Raw genomic sequence first — 6,001 nt, 5'->3', positions numbered from 1 at the left:
ATGTTTTCAGGTAAGTATTTTCATGAGCCCCAGTTCTTGCATCTTCTCATACCTAAAGAAACACTAACATCATAGATGAATGTATGGTCCTGGTCTCTTGGCTAGCCCCTCTTCTGGGCCCCTTGGCAGCTTTTCTACCTCTATTAATCTTCAGGTCATCTTTAACCTTCTTGTTAAGTTTATTTCTTTCAAAAAACAACAAATGAATTTCCAGATGCTGTTACGATAAGGATATCAGCCAGTTGACACATGCTAGAACAAACTGCTATGTCATTTTGTGGACTTTCATCTCCCTCCATAAATGCACCCTGAAAGAGAGTGGGCATTGAGACCCAGGACCCACAATGCCCCTGGGAACCAAGACCCCACAGTGCCCCTGTCCAGTCTAACGAAGCCAGAGAGCAGTCTTTGCCCCTTTCCCCAATGACCTGGGTCCTCATGACCCAAGATGGGGATAGTCAGTCAGTTAGACATGAGCAGGGTACTAAAGGGCCAAAGATTTGATCCATAGATAAAGAGGTGGGGGGAATGTAGAGTCCTGCCCCAAGGTCAGAGCTGTGACACCTTGCACCAAGGCCACAGACACAGAGCCCAGAACCAAGGCCACCTCCAGAACTGACTAAACCCAATTGTAACCATTGCCAAAGTCCCCCCCTCCCCCGATCATCACCAACAGGCTTCCTGACTCCAAATGAAGTAAAAATGCCCACCCCAGTAGCCACCCTATACTGCCCTAACCAATCACCTAATGCCTCTTGTTCAAAGTGAAAGAAGAGAGTGAAAAAGTTGGCTTAAAGCTTAACATTCAAAAAACTAAGATCATGGTACCAGGTTCCATCACTTCATGGCAGACACATGGGGAAACAGTGGAAACAGTGGCTGACTTTATTTTGGGGGGCTCCAAAATCACTGCAGATGGTGACTGCAGCCATGAAATTAAAAGATGCTTGCTTGTTGGAAGAAAAGCTATGACCAACCTAGACATCATGTTAAAAAGCAGAGACATTACTTTGCCAACAAAGGTCCGTCTAGTCAAAACTATGGTTTTTCCAGTGGTCATGTATGGATGTGAGAGTTGGACTATAAAGAAAGCTGAGCGACGAAGAATTGATGCTTTTGAACTGCCGTGTTGGAGAAGACTCTTGAGAGTCCCTTGGACTGCAAGGAGATCCAACCAGTCCATCCTAAAGGAAATCAGTCGTGAATATTCATTGGAAGGACTGATGCTGAAGCTGAAACTCCAATACTTTGGTCATCTGATGCAAAGAGCCAACTCATTGGAAAAGACCCTGATGCTGGTAAAGATTGAAGGCAGGAGGAGAAGGAGACGACAGAGGATGAGATGGTTGGATAGCAACCACAACAAGAAAAGCCACTGCAATGAGAAGCTCACACACTGGAACTAGAAAAAAAGACCATGCAGCAACGAAGACCCAGCACAGCCAAAAATAATAAAAATAATTTTTTTTAAAAAGAAAGACAGAATGGCTTGATACCAAGGGCCAGGCAACCAAGCAGAGTTATGAAATCTATTTAAATGGGGAAGCAGTACTGTGTATTTGGCATGCCACTACTAAAGATCCCGAGTGCCACAACTAGAGAGCTCACATGCCACAACAAAGATCGAAAATCCCACATGATGCAACTAAGACCTGGTGCAGCCAAATAAATAAATATTTTTAAAAAATAGATTTCCAACTGTCTATATTTTTTTAAAGGGGTAGGAAGGAGTTCCCAGGTGACAGAGTGGTAAAGAATCTGCCTGCCAACGCAGGAGACACAAGAGACACAGTTGGATCCCTAGGTTGGGAAGATTCCCTGGAGAAGGAAATGGCCACCCATTCCAGCACTCCAATATTCTTGCCTGGAAAATTCCACGGACAGAGGAGCCTGGCAGGTTACAGTCCATGGGGTCGCAGACAGAGGGACACGACTGAGCAACTGAGGGCATTTAGAAAAACAGGGCCTTTTTTCAGGCAACTTGGAAGATGAACGTGGGAACCAAAAGCAACCGACCATCTTTCAAATAAGAAGAGGGTCCTGCCTGGGGAAACTGGCCAAGAAAAGCTCCCTCCATACTACAAGAACATTGGACTGGGCTTCAAGACTCCAAATGAGGCCATCGAGGCACCTACATTGACAAACAATGCCCTTTTACTGGTAATGTCTCCATTGGAGGGCAGATCCTGTCTGGTGCGGTGACAGAAATGAAGATGCAGAGGACAACTGTCATCTGCTGAGACTACCTTCACTACAACCACTTTGAGAAGCACCATAAGAACATGTCTGTGCACCTTTCCCCCTGCTTCAGGGACGTCCAGATCAGCAACATTGTCACAGTGGGTGAGTGCTGAGCAAGACTGTGTGCTTCAACATGCTCAAGGCCACCAAGGCTGCTGGAACTATGAAGTGGTTCCAGAAGTTCTGAGACTGGTCCCTTGCCCACTGCCTCAAACAAAATAAAGTTATTTTCCCAGTCAAAAAAAAAAAAAACAAAACAAAAACCCAGCAACCACAAGAAAGTTGAAATGGCTATAATATTAATAATATCATACAAAACAGACCTTAAAACAAAAAGAGTTTACTAGAGACACAGAAGGATATAGCATCATGATAAAAATATCAGCACATCAGAAGATAACAGTTACAAACATAAATGCATCTAAGAGCAGATCATCAAAATACATGAAGCAAAAAACGGACAGAAATGAAAGAAGAAATACACAACTCAACAATCAAATTTGGAGAATCCAATACACCACTTTCAATTACAGATAAAACAAACCCTCATTTAATGAGATAAAATAAAGCTTGAACAACAACACTAAAATTAGACCTTACAAACAACTATAAAACCCTCCAACAACAGAATATATACTCTTCTCAAGGAACAGGGAACAGTCTCCAGGATAGATATTATACTAGGCCTTTAAAAAAAAAACCTCAGTAAATCTAAAAGGCTAGAAATAACTCAAGATATATTTTCCACTATAATAAAAAGAAATTAGAAATCAACTGCAGGAAAAAAAAAAAAAGGGAAATTCACAAATACATGGAAATTAAACATTGAACTCCCAGACAATAATGGGTCTAAGAAGAAATCAAAAGGGAAATCAGGAAGTTATTTGAGATGAATGAAAATCAAGACACAACATACCAAAACTTGTTAAATGCAATTAAAGCAGTGCTTAGAAGGAAATTTACAACTGTAATGGAGTTATTAAGAAAGGAGAGAGGACTTCCCTAGTGGTCCATTGCTAAAGAATTGATCTCCCAGTGTAGGGGACACAGGTTCTATCCCTGATCCGGGAAGATTCCACATGCCTCTGGGCAACTAAGCCTGTGCCCCACAACTACTGAGCCCCTGCTCTAGACTCTGTGAGCCGTGGCTACTGAAACCTGTGTGCCTTTGCGCCCGTCCTTTGCAAAAAAGGAAGCCACCACAATGAGAGGTTTGCACACAGCAACTGGAGAATATGTCTCTGTTCACGCAACTAGAAAAAGCCCACACGTAGCAACAAAGACCTAGCGTGGCCAAAAATAAATAAATGAATAAAAAGAGAGAGATCACAAATCAGTAACCTAAACTTCTACCTCAACACACTGGAAGAAGAGTACTCTAAACCTAAAGCAAGCAAAAAAGGAAATAATAAAGAATACAGCAGACATTATGAAAATAGTGACTAAAAAAAACACTGAAAATCAGTGAAACCAAATGCTGATCCTTCAAAAAGATCTACACAATTGATATACATTTAGCAATATTAACCAAGATAAAAACAAAGATGACTTAAATTACCAGTATCAGAAATGAAAGGACATTACCATTTACCTTAGAGAAATTTAAAAAATCATAAAATAATTCTATGAATTGTAGGCCAAAAATCTATAAATTAGATGAAATGGACAAATTCCCAGAAAGACACAAACTACCAAAACTGGCTCAAGAAGAAATAGACAATCTGAGTTTATCTAAGTCAGTGAAGAGGTTGAAATAGTAATTTAAAAACTTCCCACAGAGAAAAGCCCAGGCTCAGATGGCTTCATCACTGAATTCTACCAAACATATAAAGAATTCATAACAATTCTTCAAAAACTATTCTAAAAAACAGAACACAAAAAAAGGAGAAGGAATTCTCTAGCAGTTCAGTGGTTAGGGCTCTATGCTTCCACTGAAGAGAGCACAAGTTCAATTCTGGGTCAGGGAACTAAGATCCTTCATGCCACATAGCATGACCAAAATAAAATAATTTTTAAAAAGTTTTAAACAAAAAATAGAAGTTGAGAGAATATTTCCCAAGTCATTTCATGGGACCAATATAACTCTTATGCCAAAAACAAAGACATCATAAGAAAAGAAAATTACTGATCAATATCTCTTATGAATATGGTTACAATAATCCTTGAAGAAGGAAATGGCAACCCACTCCAGTATTCTTGCCTCGAGAATCCCATGGAGAGAGGAGTTTGCGGGCCATGGTCCACGGGGTCGCAGAGAGTAGGACACGACTGAAGTGACTAAGCAAGCACGCACGCACAATAATCCTCAACAAAATTTAGCATTTTATAAAAAGATTTGTTCAGGCTTCCCTGGTGGTCTGGTAGTTAAGAATCTGCCTGCCAGTGCAGGGGACACAGGTTCCATCCCTGAATGGGGAAGGTCCCACATGCTGCAGGGCAACTAAGCCTGTGAGCCACAACTACTGAGACTGCACAATGCAACTACTGAACAGTTGCACCGAGAGCCTGTGCTCTGCAACGAGAGCAGCCACCACAATGACAAGTGTGGGCATCACAACTAGAGAGGGGCCCACACTTGCCACAACCAGAGAAAGCCCATGCACAGCCAAACATACATAAATAAAATAATTAAGTAATAAAAAGAGATTTGCTCACTATGATCAACTGGGATTTATTCTACTAATGCAAGGTTGGTTTTATATCTGAAAACCAATTAATATGGTACATCACATCAGTAATATAAGACATCACATCCAATACTTTTTTATGATTAAAAAACTCAACAAACTTGGAATATAAAGGAATTAACCTCATAATAGACTTTTATGAAAAAGACCACAGTTAACATCACACTTAACAGTAAAAAATTAGATGCTTTCCCACTAAGATTTAGAACAAGACAAGAATGTTCACTCTTGCTACCTCTAATCAACATTATCTTAGAGGTTCTAGCCAAGACAATTAGAAAGAAATAAAAGATATCTAGATTGAAAAGAAAGGAGTAAAATGATCTCCATTTTCAGATGGAATGAACTTGTATATAGGAATTCCTAAGGTATCCACTAAAAAAAATATTAGAATTAATAAATAAGTTCTGCAAAGTTGTAAAAGATCAATAAAAATAAATTATACTTCTATACATTTGCAATGAACAATCTAAATATGAAATTAAAAATAGCATTAAGATACCATCATAAGGAATAAAATACTTAGGCAAAATTTTAACAAAAGACATATAGAACTTATACCCTGAGAACTACAAAATGCTGTTGAAAAAAAAGTTAAACTAGATCTAAATAACTGAAAAAACATCCTATGTTCTGATCAGAACTAACGGTTAATATACAATACTCCCAAACTGATCTACAGATTCAATACCATCTCTATCTACTTAGTAGAAATTGATGAGCTAACGCTAAGATTCGCACAGAAAACCAAGAATAGCCAAAACAACACACTTTCCCATTTCAAATTTATTACAAAGCAATGATAATAAAGACAATTTGGTACTAGGAAAAAAGCAAACACACAGATCAATGGAATAGAATTGAGTGACCAAAAATAAAACCATGTATCTAGCATCAATTGATTTGAACCCAAAGTTCAACCTTGGGACCAAAGTTGGATGGTCCAAAGACCATCAATGGGAAAAGAACAATATTTTCAATAAATGGTGTAGGAACAATTAGAATTAGACACTTATCTCACACAATATACAAAAATTAACTCAAAATTGATCAAAGATCTAAACTTAAGAGGT

At 39.0% G+C, this 6,001-nt stretch overlaps 1 pseudogene; it reads left to right on the top strand.

The window, feature by feature from the left end:
- LOC113896325 lies at positions 1-2,428 on the top strand (annotated as a pseudogene).
- Positions 2,429-6,001: the final 3,573 nt, after the last annotated feature.

Source organism: Bos indicus x Bos taurus, chromosome 7 (assembly GCF_003369695.1).
Source record: "Bos indicus x Bos taurus breed Angus x Brahman F1 hybrid chromosome 7, Bos_hybrid_MaternalHap_v2.0, whole genome shotgun sequence".
Classification (NCBI taxonomy): Eukaryota; Metazoa; Chordata; class Mammalia; order Artiodactyla; family Bovidae; genus Bos; species Bos indicus x Bos taurus.
The sequence above is the reverse complement of the archived record's forward strand: the minus strand, read 5'-3'. Positions and strand labels throughout refer to the sequence as shown.